Here is an 18,176-nt window from a genome sequence, read left to right as displayed (position 1 = left end):
CAACAATGACCTGGAGCCTGGACACGTGTGATCAAGAGCAATGGATCAGAACACTTAAGAGTGTGGACTCTAAATTTTTCAATGCACTTGGTTCTGAGGTTGGAATGAATCTGTTGAAAGAGGTAAGGGTGGAGAAGCAAGCTAACTGTCCATCCTCAGGACGCTGGGAACAAGTGTAGACTAGAGATGCAGAGGTATGTGTTTTCAGGAGGACAGATGGAGTGTGTGGGAGTGTGTTCGATTGTGTCCGACTCTTTTAGTGACCCCGTGAGGTGTAGCCTCTCAAGCTCTTCTGTCAATGGGATTCTCCAGGCAAGAATATTAGAGTGGGTTGCCCTTTCCTCCCCCAGAGGATCTTCCCAACCCAGAGACTGAACTCAAGTCTCTTGAGTCTCCTGCATTGGCAGGTGGATTCTTTACCACTGCACCATCAGGGAGAGGCCCAAGATTTTCCCGAATTCAAACGGTGATGCCATCTTAGTAGATGGTGATTTTTTTCTCTGTGATAAGACAAATATACTTTATTGTATTATTTTTATCTTTCTTAGACTTTTTTCTTTTTAAAAAAATTTTTTAATTATTTATTTTTAATTGGAGGATACTTGCTTTACAATATTGTGTTGGTTTCTGCTATATGTAGCATGAATCAGCCACAGGTATAGGTATCATCCCTCTCTCTTATATCTCCCTCCCACCTCCTATCCCTCCCACAACTCTAGGTTATCACAAAGCATTAGATTTGAGCTCCCTGCATCATACAGTAAATTTCCACTGGCTATTCTAATTTTACATCTGGTAATGTATATGTTTCAATGCTATTCACTCAGTTCGTCACACCCTCTCCTTCCCCAACTGTGTCCACAAGTCTGTTCTGTATCTATGTCTCCGTTGCTGCCCTTCAAATAGGTTTATCAGCACCATCTTTCTAGATTCCATATATATGCATTAATATTTGATATTCATCTTTCTCTTTCTGACTTATTTCACTCTGTATAATAGGCTCTAGGTTCATCCACCTTATTAGACCTGAGTCAAATGGGTTCCTTTTCATGGCTGAGTAATATTCCACTGTGTATATGTACCACAACTTCTTTATCCAAAGAATATTCAACCCCCATGTGCTTCAGTTGCTCTGTACGAAATGAACCTATAACAAGGCATGCCTCACAAGGGTGACAAGAGGTTTAAATGGAATAAAATGGCAAAGCTCAGCAAAAGGAATGCAAGTGGCAAGTCCTAAATAAATTTCAGCTCCCGTTACATACAAGAGTAATTTTTGTAATGCTCCAGCTTTTTGTTCCCATATTATTAAGTCAATTTCTCCCCATGTACACTGTCCTCCATTAGGACTAGGTCATAAAGCTCAGTATACCCCAGGAAGAAAGAGGATGTGTAATGTGGAGCAGAATTTCTCAACCTTGGCATCATTGATATTTGGGTTTAGGTCATTCTTTGCTATAGGAGCTATTCCTGAACATTGTAGGATGTTTAGTCATATCCCTGGATAAGATATATAACCAGCCAAATTGCAAGGACTAAAAATGTCTTCATGTACTCCATAAGGGGCCTAATCACCCCCACTTGAGAACCACGGGAAAGTAAACATATGAAAATTTTCCATGTGCAAAATCCCCAGGGGAGTGAGCTAAAGCAGGAGTCCCCAAGCTCCAGGATCTAATGCCTGATGATCTGAGGTGGAGCTGATATAATAATAATAGAAATAAAGTACACAATAAATGCAGTGTGCTTGAATCATTCCGAAACCATTTCCCCTCCCCCCAGCCACCCCGTGTGTGCATGCGTGCTCACTCGTGCCTGATTCTGCATCGCTATGAATGATAGCTCACCAGGCTTATCTGTCCATGGAATTCTCCAGGCAAGACTACTGGAGTGTGTTGCTTTTCTTTCTCCAGCAAAATATTTTTTACACATGATAAGAATGGACCATAAAAATGCCTGTACAAATAGAAAAGCAGAGTCCCAGACTTGACTCTATTTTGCATAACAGTCAGAAGAAGGAAAGGAGACTGGATAGACTACAAGGCTGATGACATTGAAAACCTAAAATCTATTATTCAAATAATATGTGGACAAAGAAGACCCTTGGCACCCTGTCTCACTGGGATGACCCAGAGGGATGGGATGGGGAGAGAGGTGGGAGGGGGGTTCAGGATGGGGAACACATGTACACCCGTGGCAGATTCATGTCAATGTATGGCAGTTCAGTTCAGTTCAGTCGCTCAGTCATGTGTGACTCTTTGTGACCCCATGAATTGCAGCACGCCAGGCCTCCCTGTCCATCACCAACTCCCGGAGTTCACCCAAACTCATGTCCATCGAGTCAGTGATGCAATCCAGCCATCTCATCCTCGGTCGTCCCCTTCTCCTCCTGCCCCCAATCCCTTCCAGCATCAGAGTCTTTTCCAATGAGTCAACTCTTCACAATAAAACCACTACAATATTGTAAAGTAATTAGTCTCCAATTTAAATAAATTAATTTATATTTTTTAAAAAAAGAAGACACTTGGCAACATCATTTTTTAAGACTTTTTTTAAATTCATTTATTATTTTTGGTTGCACTGAACTTCCCTGTTGCACTTGGGTTTCTCTAGTTGTGGCAAGCAGGGACTGCTCCTCATTGCAGTGCTCAGGCTTCTCTTGTGGAGCACCGCCTCTAGGCACGCAAGCTCAGTAGCTGTGGCTACAGTCATTCAAGAGGAAGATGCCCTAAATATCCTGCTGTTTTTATTTGTTTGAAAAATTTTAATATTTGATCTGGGTTATAAAAGTTACTCCCTTATATACTGGTGTTCTTTTTTACTTTTTTATTGAGGTATAGTTTATCAACAATATTACATAAGTTTCAAGCCCACTCAAAAAAATGGGCAGAAGACCTAAATAAACATCTCTCCAAAGAGAACATACAGATTACCAACAGACACGTGGAAAGATATTCAATATCACTAGTTATTAGAGAAATGCAAATCAAAACTACAATGAGATATCACCTCATACCTGTCAGAATGGCCATCATCAAAAAAATCTGCAGACAACAAATGCTGGAGAAAGCATGAAGAGAAGGGAACCCTCCTACACTGTTAGTGGGAATACAAATTGGTACAGTCACTATGGAGAAGAGTGTGGAGATTCCTTAAAAAATTAAAAATAGAGCTACCACATGACCCTGCAATCGCACTCCTGGGCATATATCCAGAGAAAAATGTGATCTGAAAGGATACATGCACCCCAGTGTTCATTGCAGCACTGTTGATAATAGCCAAGACATGGAGGCAACCTAAATGTCCATCAACAGAGGGATGGATAAAGAAGATATGGTACATACATACAGTGGAATATTACTCAGCTGTGAAAAGAATGAAATAATGCCATTTGTGGCAACATGGATAAACCTAGAAAGTGTCATACTGAGTGAAGTAAGTTAGACAGAGAAGAAGAAATATCATATGGCATCTCTTATATGTGGAATCTAAAATGATACCAATGAACTTGCTTACAAAACAGAGAGAGACTCATGGACTTAGAAAATGAACTTATGGTTGCTGGGGGGAAGGGATAGTAAGGGAGTTTGGGAAAGTCTTGTACACGCTGCCATAATCAAAATGGAGAACCAACAAGGACGTACTGCGTAGCACATGAAACTGTGCTCAAAGTTATGTACCAGCCTGGGTGGGATGGGAGTTTGGGGGAGAAAGGATACATGTATACGTAAGGCAGTGGATGAGATGGTTGGATGGCATCACTGACTCAATGAACATGAGTTTGAGCAGGCTCCAGGAGTTGGTAATGGACAGGGAAGCCTGGCATGCTGCAGTCCATGGGGTCGCAAAGAGTCAGACACAACTGAGCAACTGAACTGAACTGATGCATAAGGCAGAGTTCCTTCTCCATTCATCTGAGAAAAACCACAACATTGTTAGTTAAATATGTCCCAATACAGAATAAAAAGTTTAAAGTTTTCAAAAAATATATGTTTCAGGCGTACAACCTAGTGAGTCACAATTTGTAAAGGTTATACTCCACTTACTGATACTATAGAATATTGTCTATATTCCTTACTGTACAGTATATCCTTTGTGACTTATCTTATGCATGGTAGTTTGTACCTGTTAATCCCTTGCCCCTGTCTTGCCCCTCTCCCTTCCCTCTTCCCACTGTTGGCCACTGGTTTGTCACCTACGACTTCGAGTCCAGACTTCCTTGGCGGTCCAGTGGTTATGACTCCACACTTCCAGTGGAGAGGGCATGGGTTCAATCCATGGTCAGGGAAATTCTACATGCTGAGCAGTGCAGCCAAAGAAAGAAAACTTTTCTATACCTGTGAGTCGGTTTCTTTTCTGTTATATTCACTAGATTTATTTTTTTAGATTTCACTTATAAGACATATACAGAAAACAACGTCACTCGCTTGTGAATTATTTAAGATAGCCCATTCTCTCTGGACTAGAGTTTTGAGGACCATCCAATGAACCTGACCCTGAAGTCAAGTTTTGACCCTGAGAAGCCATATATTCCCATAGAGTCTGCCTGAACAGCCAGTTCTCACACTACTTCTCTCATTGTATTCCTGGAACTTCCTTCAGATTGCCCTTTCAACAGTAGGAACAGAAGCTGTGGCAAAGTCATTCATCTGGCTTTGTTGGTAGTTGGGTGCAACCCACAGCCTTGTTCATAATTTCAAGTTAAGCTGCTTGACATTCACATGACCTTGGAAAATGTGCCATCGTGCCCTTGATAGACAAAGAAATCCCATCTCAGATGTTGAGGAAGTGCTTGTGGGAAAAGATAGTGGAGATCAGATCCCGGAGAAAGAGCATTGTGACTAAGGTGCGTGGGGAGAGGTGTTCCCATGGGAACAAAGTTAGCAGTAAAGAAGCTTCTTTCTGGTTTGACTTCCACACTCATGGGAACCAAATTGATCAGAGAGCAGAGTAGCAATGGAACAATTAACTTAATGAGCAGTTGTGAGAATTCAACCTCTGAAGTCACAGAAACACTAAATATGCCCCTTACTCCTCTCACTACAGCTCCATTGTCCCAGAAAGGAGGAAGTTCATCGGTGCCCTTGCAGAGAATGGATGCCTGATGCCACCTCCTTGCACTTCATTGGAGCTGAAGTGAGGATCCATCACCCAAGAATGAAAGGATCCAGGGAACTAGAGGCTCACTGAGGACATTAAAGTGTGTGCTGTGGGAAACAGGTATGGAGGCAGGCAGAACTCTGGGTATTAACTTGGATGGCACAAATGAGCATAACACAGTTGGTAAGAGTCCATTTACTTAAAACACTCTGTACAGTTCAAGTCCTGAGTCTCTCAAAATCTCTCTTCCAGTTCTAATGAGGTGGATGAAACTGGAGCCTATTATACAGAGTAAAGTAAGCCAGAAAGAAAAACACCAATACAGTATACTAACACATATATATGGAATTTAGAAAGATGGTAACGATAACCCTGTGGGCGAGACCGCAAAAGAGACACAGATGTATGGAACAGTCCTTTGGACTCTGTGGGAGAGGAAGAGGGTGGGATGATTTGGGAGAATGGCATTGAAACATGTATAATAACATATAAGAAATGAATCACTAGTCCAGGTTCGATGCAGGATACAGGATGCTTGGGGCTGGTGCCCTGGGATGACCCAGAGGGATGGTACAGGGAGGGAGGTGGGAGGGGGTTTCAGGATGGGGGACACGTGTACACCCGTGGCAGATTCATGTTGATGTATGGCAAAACCAATACAATATTGTAAAGTAATTAGCCTCCAATTAAAATAAATAAATTTAAATTTAAAAAAATAAAATCTCTCTTCCACTCACGTTCCTTCCTCTCTCTTCTGGAACCCAATTCTGAGAATCTCTCACCTTCCTAATGGAAACTGACCTTGTTTAAGCTCCCAACATCTCTTCATATTTCTTACCCAACCATCCTAGCTATTTCTCAGGAGCTATGTGCTTCTATTCTCCATCTGATTCTCCTGTATTCTTTTATCTATCAAATCTTACTTATGTGTTCACTCACTCAAACAAGACGCATTCTCTGGGATTCTTCCTATTTACCACTTCATATATGTGTGTGTGCGCTGAGTCATGCACAACCCTTTGCAACCCCATGGACTGTATAGCCCACTAGGCTCCTCTGGCCATGGAATTTTCCAGGCAAGAATACTGGAGCAGGTTGCCATTTCTTACTCCAGGGGATCTTCCCAACCTCCAGATACTGAACCCAGGTCTCTTGCGTCTCTTGCATTGGCTGGAAGATTCTTTACCACTGCACCTTACAAACACATTCAGCCCATTCAAACAGCTTTGTGATATTAAGTTACTGAATGTTTCTCTGCCTCAGTTTCCACATTTATAAAGTGAGGATAATAATAGTATCCACTTTGTGATGTTAATATGAAAATTAAATTAAAAGAGATAATGCACAAGAATGTTTTTATCTCCATCACCCAGTAAATATCTATACGTGTTAATGATTATTGTATACTGTTTACATATATTCATTTGTTAAATCAAAACAATAATGATCATGATAAAATGAGTTAAGGCATACAAAACTTAGCACAAATACTTGACATATGGAGGTCCTCAAGTCATTTGACTTATTTAGTAAGTGTATCACTTTCATTTATTGGGTATTTGCAAATGTCCAGTCCCTATTTTAAGAGGCTTACATTTTTGTTAATATGTGAAGTGATTGTGATCTATTTTCTGAGAGATTTAACTGCACATATGAACACTGCTGGGGTTATTTTTCTCTTGTACCCGCTTTTTATGTTAATTTTTATTTTTGAATAATTTTAGAGAAATTTTAAAGAAAGTTACAGAGATAATACAGAGAGTTCTCATAGTGGTGAAAATGTTTCAAAACTTGTAGAAGCAATGATTGCAAAACATCTGAACGTCACTGAATGTTACTTTAAGGTGACTATGGTTTTTACATATTTGGTTTTATATATTTGTCTTGTATCGACTGCCTTACTTGAATCATTTTCAGTCCAAAGAGGTTTTCCTCCTCTAATTAAAAAAAATTTTTAAGAGGTTTTCAGTTGCCAATTTATTATCTTCAGCCAATCCATCATCTTCAAACAAATAATTGCTTTTTTGATACTTACATCTCTTGTATCTTTTCTCTTTGTACTGCATTAGCTAGAACTCCTTCAGAATTGATAATAGTGATGATAAACTTTCTTTTCTTCTGTAATATTTAAAGGAGAAATCTTTTGTGCCTGCCCTCGGTTCCCACAACAGCATTTTTGGAGGTAAATCTTGTTGTTTGCTTAATTTCCTCCTTAATTATTGATCTTTTATCCTCCATTCTGAATCAACTTTGGACACCTACATTGTCCCAGAAATAAATTAATTTCTTAGAGATTTTCTATTTTTTATGCCAAGTTTTAAATAATATTTTCTTGCAAAGTTGAATGTTTCCTTACATCTATGTTTATTTTTCTCATTCCTAATTTTAGGCATTACTGTTCTCTTTCTTATTTCATTCATTAGGCTAATTTTGCCTGTATGTTTGCTTTTTCCAAAGAATTAGCTCTGGATTGTCTCAACTTTAGACCTGTTCTTCTCTTCAAATCCTTAACTCTGCTTTTACCTTAATTTTCTGCTTTACCTAGTTTTGTTGTGTGCAACTTGCATTAAAAATGTCTTCTAAATCTTTAAATGTTTTTCTTGAGGATAGACTACATGTATGTTCATTTGTACCTTTTGAAAGATGTAATAGAAGAAAATGGGTTGAAAAATCCAGACTCATTTTATCACTCCAAGCTGATTCTTGTCCACATTTTGGTATATCTTGTAGATCATTTTCCTTAGATTTGTGCAAGGAAACTTATAAAAGATCTGTACAGTGATGTAATTTCTCCAGTCCAGAAATACAGATCAATTATCATCTCATGGAGAAGGAAATGGCAACCGACTCCAGCGTTCTTGCCTGGAGAATCCCAGGGATGGGGGAGCCTGGTGGGCTGCCATCTATGGGGTCGCACAGAGTCGGACGCAACTGAAGCGACTTAGCAGCAGCAGTATGTGAGGTGCTATTTCTCTTTCCACCTGATGAAATTTTGCATTCCTAGTCTTTATTTTTCTCAGTGGCTTCTTAGTTACCTCAGTGAAAAGGTATCTTGTTTTACTTTCATCCTCATAAGTTAATACTAGAAAAAATTCTCAAACATTTATTATCCCTTTTAATAAATCTTTAATATCCTATGCCTTTTTACCTGGTAATATATTACTGTTTCTATGATTTATAATTAAGGCCTTATAGGTTAAAGATACTAACTTTTGTTAGTCAAATAATTATCTTTTGCATTCCAACTTTCTGCAGGGCACATTTTCTCATTAATAATTTTTCAATTTGTTGTCCAATTACTGATCTTTTCTTCCCTTATTTCCATCAAAGACTTTTTATTCATAGAGAACATCCACTTTTAAAGATTACATATGCATATGTGTGTGCTAAGTCGCTTCAGTCGTGTCTGACTGTATGCAGTCCCATGGACTACAACCTGCCAGGCTCCTCCGTCCATGGGATTCTCCAGGTAAGAATACTGGAGTGGGTTGTCATGTCCTTCTCTAGGGGATCTTTCCAATCCATTGATTGAACCGGTGCCTCTTACATCTCCTGCACTGGCAGGTGGGTTCTTTACCACTAGCACCACCTGGGAAGCCCAAGGTTACATATATTCATGTATAAATTATATTATCTATGTATTTTATTTATTTTCTTCTGATAGCTTATATGGTCCCTAGCTCCACACTCAACATTTGAAATTTATTAGGGAATCTGGAGATAAGATTTAACACTATTTTTTCTAAATTACTAATCAATTGTGAAACACTTATTTGTATCTTTAAAAGGCCCTCTAAAATATATAGGAATTAAAAAATGAAAGTTAAGATGATAAAATACATAGAGATATATCCTAAATTATGATAAACATCATATTAAATAAAAACTCTAGAATTATTCCCTTGAATAAAGGAAGTATAATAAGAATTCCAACTCAACATAAATATGAACAGTGTCGGGGAGTTTTATAGCAATGCAATAAGACCTAAAGATAAATAAATGTTGTAAATTAATACTATTTGAAGAAAGCATATAAATATTAGAAAAAAATTTTAATTAATAAAGGAATCTAGAAAATGCCCATAACACCTTATAAATACAGGAAAATCTAAGATTTTCCTAATGTAATAGTGATATCGAAGATATAATGTGAGGGAATATCATTATTAATAGCATTAAACTTAAAATACATTAAAACACCATATAGAAATTCTGCTATTTGCAACACCTCGGATGAATCTAGAGGACATTATAATAAGTGAAATAAGCCAGACAGAAAAGAATAAATAGTGTATGATTCCACTTACATGAGGCATCTAAAATCATCAAACTCATGGAAGCATGGAATAGAGTGTTGATTGGAACTATTGTCTGGAAAGGAAGGGAAATAGGGAATTCTTATAAGATTTGTTATGCAAAATGAATAAATTCTAGAGATCTGGCATATAACGTGGTGGTGGTGGTGGTGGTCTAGTCACTAAGTCGTGTCTGACTTGCAGCTCCATCAATTGTAACCCACCATGCTCCTCTGTCCATGGAATTTTCCAGACAGGAATACTGGAGTGGGTTGCCATTTCCTTCTCCGGGGATATAACATAGTAAACAGAGTTAATAATACAGTATTGTACTCTTTAAAATATGTTAGAGGAATAGATTTTAAGTATTCATACCACACAAAAGAATATAAGGACATTTTTTGGAGATGATAGGTATGTTTTTATGGGCTTCAAAGGTTACTTGGTGGTAAAAAATCCACCAGCCAATGAAGGAGACTCAGGTTCCATCCTTGGGTGGGGAAGATCCCCTTGGGAGTAGAAAATGGCAACCCACTTCAGTATTCCTGCCTGGAAAATTCCATGGACAGAGGAGCCTGGCAGGCTACAGACCCATGGGGTCTCAAAGAGTTGGACAGGACTAAGCATGCACCCACCCAAAGCTAAAACCAAGAGATGATTTATGTGAAGATAAACTCAATATTTAGGAACTCTAGGAGTCTATATTTAGAAATTCAATTTTTGATTGAATTTGTGTAAGGACATTGATAATATAAATGAAATATAAATGGTGATTAACAATAATATTAGGGGTGTTTTTCTTTTTTAGCAAAAGGAGCACCTAAGGTCCAGAGGATCTAAGAAACTCTCAGTGAGTGAGAAGAGCTGCCTAGAAGATTTAGGGAATTCCCCATTCCCAAAGAACTGGGCAGAATGCTCAATAGTAGTCATCAGGGACTCCAGGAAAATGATGATTGTTTGGGGATGCAGGCAAGCACTAGAGCAGTGCTTCTCAAACTTGTATGTGTCAAAGTTTCCATGGGGTCTTGTTGAAGTGCCAAGTGCTGGCTTCACACCCAGCATATCTGACTCAGTAGGTCAGAGATGATTCAGTGGAAAAGAATCCACCTGCCAATTCAGGAGATACAGGAGACGCAGGTTCTACACCTGCGTTGGGAAGATCTCCCGGAGGAGGAAACTGCAACCCACTCCAGTATTCTTGCCTGGGCAATCCCATGGACAGAGGGGTCTAGCAAGCTACAGTCCATGGGGTCACCAAGAGCCAGACACACAACTGAGCACAAACGCAGGTCAGACAAGCCTAAAACAATGTGTATTTCTAACATTTCTAGAGGTTTCTGGTGGTGCTCAGGAACCACAGTTTGAGAAGTGCCAAACTTGAGATGATTTTTCCAGATGTCAACAGTAACCACAATTTGTCATCAAAGAAAGTCAATCCTGAGCCAAAATGAATGACTTCATGATCTCCCCGGGTTTGGGTTAAGGATATTTCTGTCTTTCTGGGGAATGTTTATTTGGGGTAAATTTTGTATTGCTTTTTTCCTCTTTGTTGGCTAGCCCGGCATAATCATGGAAAGAGAAAACCAAACAGGAATCAGAAACTTTCTCCTCTTGGGATTCGCAGAGGACCCAGACCTGCGGCCTCTCCTCTTCGGGCTGTTTCTGTCCATATACCTGGTCACATTCACTGGGAACCTGGCCATCATCCTGGCCGTCATCTCAGACTCCCACCTCCACACCCCCATGTACTTCTTCCTCTCCAACCTGTCCTTTGCGGACATCGGTTTCACCTCCACCACCATCCCAAAGATGCTGTGGAACATCCAGAAACAGAGTCAAGTTATCACCTATGCAGGCTGCCTCAGCCAGGTTTTTTTTTTCGTTGTGTTTGGATGCCTGGACAATTTAATCCTGAGTGTGATGGCCTATGACCGCTTTGTGGCCATCTGTCACCCCCTGCACTACATGGTCATCATGAACCCCCAGTTCTGTGGGCTGCTGGCTCTGGGGTCCTGGAGCCTCAGTGTCACAGGCTCCCTGCTCATGACCTTAACCCTTTTGAGGGTGTCCTTCTGCAGAAGCATGAAGATCCCACACTTTTTCTGTGATCTTCCTGAAGTCCTGAAGCTTGCCTGTTCTGAAACCCTCATCAATAACACGGTGGTGTATTTTATGACTATTATCCTAGGTATTTTTCCTCTCTCTGGGATCCTCTTTTCTTACTCTAAGATTTTCTCCTCCATCCTGAGAATTTCATCAGCCAGAGGGAAGTACAAAGCCTTTTCCACCTGTGGGTCTCACCTCTCAGTGGTTTCCTTGTTCTATAGCACAGGCCTAGGGGTCTACCTCAGTTCTGCAGTCACTTCATCCTCTAGGACAAGTCTGGTGGCCTCGGTGATGTACACCATGGTCACCCCCATGCTGGACCCCTTCATCTACAGTCTGAGGAACAGGGACATGAAGGGGGCCCTAGGGAGACTCATCAGCAGGGCACCATCTCTCATTCACAGGGCCTTCAGAGGACTCTCATAAGTAACTGGGCACATAACGTTGAGGACCAGACATCCTGGCTTCCTTCATTTAATGTTTTTACCTTTCCTAATACTCATTTTTTAAAGAAAAACTTCCCTTGGGTCTTCACAGCCCTCTCTATTTTCCTTCATACTATATCTTTAGTTCCCTTTTTCAATTTGTAACCATATGAATTTAACTTCCTATACACTGAACCTGATATTTTCTGTTACATTTAGTCATGATTTAAATTTCTTAAGAAATAAACTAAATCTCATATTTTAAATATATTATCTTCACCGTGATGATTGAATGTATACCTATTAAGGAAATGTTGCCCTGCAAACTCATTTACAGAGATGTTTTCTGAGGCTGTGTGAATCAAATCAACTGGAAGAAGTGCCTTTTTTATGAATAACTTTCAGTCACATCAAAACTTAGTGATGAAACTTGAAATTCTGAAAATTTCTGAAACTTGAAATCTGGAGCTAAACCGTTCAAAGCTGGCCTTCAAGTACTCAAGATCCTTGTGCTTTTCTGCTCTGTCTCTAGCATGGGCCTTCCACCCTCATGGTCACAAAATGGCTTCTGCCCTTGCAGCCACGGCAACTGCATCCCAGGGAGGTGGAATGGATAAATATAATATAAAAGATATTCTTTCATCACTTTAGCACATTCTGTCTGGCTTCCAACTTTCATATCTGCATCTTTTGCCTAAGGGATTTCTCTAGTCTGCCTGGCCCATGTTCAGAGAACTAATGTCCCAGGAATCACTCCGTAACCAGAGACCAACAGGAGCTGGTGTATAAATCACTTGCACATTGGGTAAGATAAGTCTGTAGGATATATATTTGTACTGGCTCCCTGTCTTTCCGCAGCAGAAGTCCATGAGTCGATCGTGGTGGTAACTGGCTTGATAAACACACTTTCTATGGCTGTTTTCTCTTGCCTGACACACGGCTCTGTTCCCAGGGATCACTAAAATCTTTGTCTTAGCTAGACTGAGCTACATTTCCTGTATCACATAGTGGCTTTATAGGCAACACCAGGGTCTTTTCCAATGAGTCAACTCTTTGCATCAGGTGGCCAAAGTATTGGAGTTTCAGCTTCAGCATCAGTCCTTCCAATGAACACCCAGGACCTATCTCCTTTAGGATGGACTGGTTGGATCTCCTTGCAGTCCAAGAGTCTTCTCCAACACCACAGTTCAAAAGCATCAATTCTTCAGTGCTCAGCCTTCTTCACAGTCCAACTCTCACATCCATACATGACCACAGAAAAAACCATAGCCTTACTAGATGGACCTTTGTTGGCAAAGTAATATCTCTGCTTTTGAATATGCTATCTAGGTTGGTCATAACTTTCCTTCCAAGGAGTAAGCGTCTTTTAATTTCATGGCTGCAGTCACCATCTCCAGTGATTTTGGAGCCCCAAAAAAATAAAATCTGACACTGTTTCCACTGTTTCCCCATCTATTTCCCATGAAGTGATGGAACCAGATGCCATGATCTTCGTTTTCTGACTGTTGAGCTTTAAGCCAACTTTTTTCACTCTCCTCTTTCACTTTCATCAAGAGGCTTTTTGGTTCCTCTTCACTTTCTGCCATAAGGGTGGTGTTATCTGCATATCTGAGTTTATTGATATTTCTCCTGGCAATCTTGATGCCAGCTTGTGCTTCTTCCAGCCCAGCATTTCTCATGATGTACTCTGCATATAAATTAAATAAGCAGGGTAACAATATACAGCCTTGATGTACTCCTTTTCCTATTTGGAACCAGTCTGTTGTTCCATGTCCAGTTCTAACTGTTGCTTCCTGACCTGCATACAGATTTCTCAAGAGGCAGGGTAGGTGGTCTAGTATTCCCATCTCTTGAAGAATTTTCCACAGTTGATTGTGATCCACACAGTCAAAGACTTTGACACAGTCAATAAAGCAGAAATAGATGTTTTTCTGGAACTCTCTTGCTTTTTTGATGATCCAGCTGATGTTGACAATTTGATCTCTGGTTCCTCTGTCTTTTCTAAAACCAGCTTGAACATCTGGAATTTCACAGTTCACGTATTGCTGAAGCCTGGCTTGAAGAATTTTGAGCATTACTTTACTAGCCTGTGAGATGAGTGCAATTGGGTTACTTGGGTGTGCCCTAAATCCAATGACAGTTCCTCAGAAGATGCAGGAGAGGGACTTTCCTGACGGTCCAATGCTTAATAATCCACCTTGAAATGCAGAGGACTTGAGTTTGATCCCTGGTTGGTGAACTAAGATTCCACAAGCCATGGGACAACAAAAGCCCACGCTACAACTACTGAGCCCACTTGCCACAGCTAGCGAGACCCTGTGCTGCAACAAAGATCCTGATATCACAACTAAGACCTGATACAGCCACGTAAATAATAAATAAAAATAAAGAAAAAAGTTTTATCCAAAAAAATTAAAACATACAGAAGACATAAAGAAGAGAAAATCCTATAACATAAAGGCAGAAATTGGAGTGACGTGGCCACAAGGCAAGGAACTCTTGGAGCCACAAGAAGCTGTAAGAAGCAAGGATTGATTCTCTCCTAAAGCAGGGGTTCCCACCCCCAGGCCATGAATGCATACCAGTCTATGGCCTGTTAGGAACTGGGCCATACAGCAGGAGGCGAGCAGCAGGCCAGCAAATGAAGCTTCGCCTGTATTTACAGGTACTCCCCTTTGCTTGCATTGCCACATGAGTTCCGCCTCCAGCTCAACAAACTCAATAAACATAATGTGCTTGAATCATCCTGAAACCATGCCCCCAAGCCCAGGTCTATGGAAATACTGTCTTCCATGAAACCAGTCCCTGGTGCCAAAAAGGTTGAGGTGCATGTGTGCTAAGTCAATTCACTTATGTCTGATTCTTTAAGGCCCTATAAGCCACACCCTGTCAGGTTCCTCTGTCCATGAGATTCTCCAGGCAAGAATATTGGAGTGGGTTGCCATGCCCTCCTCCAAGGAATCTTCCTCACCCAGGGATTGAATCCACGTCTCCTACGTCTCCTGCATTGGCAGGTGGATTCTTTAACACTAGCTCCACCTGAGAAGCCCAAAAGGTTGGTGATCTCTGCCCTAAAGCTTTAACGGGGAGTACAGCTCTACTGACATCTTGATTTTGGATTTTCAGGCTTCAGAAATGTAAGAAAATAATTTCTGTTCATTGCTGCAGTCATGTTTGACTCTTTGAAATCTGAAGGATAATAGCCCACCAGTCTCCTCTGACCATTGGGATTCTCCAGGAGTGAATACTGGAGTGGATTGTCATGCCCTCCTCCACAGGATCTTCCTGACCCAGAAATCAAACCCAAGTCTCCTGCATTGCAGGCAGATTGTTCACTGCTGAATGGCTGGGGAAGCCCTATAAGGCACCCACATTGTGGTAATGTGTAACAGCAGCCATGGGGAACTAATACAGACCCTAAGGAAGATTCTTAGTATATTTGGAAGGTTACAGAAATCAGCTGCCATTTGTGGACATACACACACACAAACACACACACACCGCTGAAAGCCTACTGATTTGCCCATTGGCATGAAGCTGCAGAGGCCGTTCAGGGGGCACTAGTGGTAAAGAACAAGATTGCACCACACTTCTCCCCAGCATGGTGTCAAAGGAGCTTGCCAAAACAGAAGATCTTAATAAAATCCAGAGCTTCAAAAAGGAGCCTCCCAGGTGGCACTAGTGGTAAAGAACCCACCTGTCAGTGCAGAAGAAATAAAGGACACAAGTTTGATTCCTGGATCAGGAAGATCCCCTGGAGAAGGAAATGGCAACCTACTCCAGTATTCTTGCCTGGGGAATCTCATGGACTGAGGAGCCTGGCAGGCTACAGTCCATGGGATCACAAAGAGTTGTACATGGCTGAAGCAACTTAGCACACACCCACGTGAAGCTGCAGATGGACCTACAACTGTTCTACATCCCCAGAGAACCTCTTTGAGCCTCTCCACCTCTTGGGCCAAGTATGTCCATTTATCTCCATGACAAAGGGCTCTGGGTTCTGCAGGATCCCTCATCACTGAGGTCAGAAGCAACACAGGTGAATACAGGCTTTATTCCATCCCCATGAGTTTCCATCTCTTGCTTGTGGCTTCCAGCCTGCCTTTGATCACACCCCACATTACAGTCCATCTTCTCTTCTCAGGATAAACCCAGAAAGCAGGTCACATATTTTACAACAGAAAACTTCTGTGGTCAGAGATAAATTTGTCTCATTCTTGCTGGTAGGAAGGATTGAAAGAATGAAAAGATTATCTAACCCAATCCACAGTTCCCCCCAAAAAATTATCTGTATTTCCAATGTACAGGAGGGATAGTTAGGGAATTGGGGATGAACATGTACACACTGCTATATCTAAAATGGATAGCCAACAAGGTCATACTGTGTAGCACCGGAAACTCTGCTCAACGTTATGGCAGCCTGGATGGGAGGAGAGTTTGGGGGAGAATGGAGACATGTACATGTATGGCTGAGTCCCTTTGCTGTCCACCTGAATCTATCACAACATTGTTAATCAGCTATGATGACTGTGACTATGTGTGCTCACTCTTGTCTAACTCTTCGCAATGCCATAGACTGTAGCCCACTCGGCCCTTCGGTCCATGGAATTTTCCAGGCAAGAATACTGGAGCAGGTTGCCATTTCTTTCTCCAGGGGATCTTCCCAACCCAGGGATTGAACCCAGATCTCCTGCATTGCAGGCAGATTCTTTACGGTCCGAGCCACCAAGGAAACCCTCATCAGCTATGTGCTAAGTCGCTTCAGTCGTCTCCAACTGCTTGCAACACTATGGACTATAGCCCACCCACCTGGCTCCTCTGTCCATGGGATCCTCAAGAATGGTGTGGGTTGCCATTTCTAGGGGATCTTCCCAAACCAGGGATCAAACCCGCATCTCCTGCATCTCCTGCATTGGCAGGCAAATTCTTTACCACTGAGAAAACTGGGAAGCCCCTTAATCATACTCAAATACAAAATTAAAAAAAATTTTTTAAGGTCTATACTTCCTTTTACCCATGGGGTAAAATCAAATCCAAACCACAGATCCCCCTCCCCCCTACACATAAAAAAAATGATCTATCTTTCCCTAGCTTCTTTATTCTTTAAAATGCAGGCTTATAAAGAAAATAGATCTGGAAGGGGTTCCAAGGATTGGAGGTGTTGGAGTCATGGATCCCTTGACAGTAGATCACACTTTGTGTGATGACCTGAGTTGTGTCCTCTGCAAAATTCATATGCTGAAGTCCTAACCCCCTATACCTGGGAATGTGGCTGAATTTTGAGATGGGATCTTCAAGCCATAGTAATAAGCTTCCAGGTGGTACTAGTGGTAAAGAACCTGCCTACCAATGTAGAAGATATAAGAGATGTGGGTTAGATCCCTGGGTCAGGAAGATCCCCAGGAGGAGGGCATGGCAAGTCACTCCAGTATTCTTGCCTGGAGAATCCCATGGACAGAGGAGCCTCTGGGGCCATGGTCCATAGGGTCACAAAGACTCAGACACGACTGACGCAACTGAGCATGCATGCAAGTTAAAATGAGTTCATTCAGGTGGGCCCTACTCTAATTTGGCTGGTTTCCTTAAGAAGAAGAGATTAAGATCCAGACACACACAGGGGGAGGCCCATGTGAAGACACAAGGAGAAGACAACCATCTCAAGCCACAGAGAGAGGCCTCAAAAGAAACTGGCATGGCTGGCATCTTCATCCATGACGTCGTTGTTTTTGTTGTTGTTGTTTTAACACAGTGAAAACTTATATTCAGAATTAGCCAGCTGGACTCAGTTTAGATGATCCAAATTTTGTTAGCTACATCCAAAGCATCATAGTCAGGAGCCAGTCAAACATATGCCCTCTTCTCTCCGTCAGACCTGATCAGGGTATTGACCTCAGCCACATCAATGTCACAGAGCTTCTTCACAGCCTGTTTAATTTGGAGCTTGTTAGCCTTGACATCCACAGTGAATACCAGCTATTGTTTTCATAGCTGACCCGGTGGTGAGGGGGAATTTGATGATGGCATAGTGGTCAAGTTTGTTTCTCCTAGGGGCGCTCTTCTGAGGCTATTTGGGCTGCCTCCTGAGCAGTGGTGTTTTGGGCTGCCAGAAGGTGGGTAACGTCCAGATCTTCTCTGTTTTGTGGCTGTGGATACCTTTCAACATTGTTTTCTTGGCCTTCAAAGCCTTTGCCTTGGCTTCGGCTTTCAGAGGGACAGGGGCTTCCTTCTTCACCTTCAGTGCCATCTTCAT

The 18,176-nt window shown here is 41.5% G+C and overlaps 2 pseudogenes; one reads left to right on the top strand and one right to left on the bottom strand.

The window, feature by feature from the left end:
• Positions 1-10,901: 10,901 nt before the first annotated feature.
• LOC138440638 (olfactory receptor 7C2-like) lies at positions 10,902-11,927 on the top strand (annotated as a pseudogene).
• A 5,786-nt stretch (positions 11,928-17,713) lies between these two features.
• LOC138441673 (large ribosomal subunit protein uL23 pseudogene) lies at positions 17,714-18,176 on the bottom strand (annotated as a pseudogene).

This window comes from Ovis canadensis, chromosome 5 (assembly GCF_042477335.2).
Source record: "Ovis canadensis isolate MfBH-ARS-UI-01 breed Bighorn chromosome 5, ARS-UI_OviCan_v2, whole genome shotgun sequence".
Lineage (NCBI taxonomy): Eukaryota > Metazoa > Chordata > Mammalia > Artiodactyla > Bovidae > Ovis > Ovis canadensis.
This window is presented reverse-complemented; position numbering and strand designations above follow the sequence as displayed.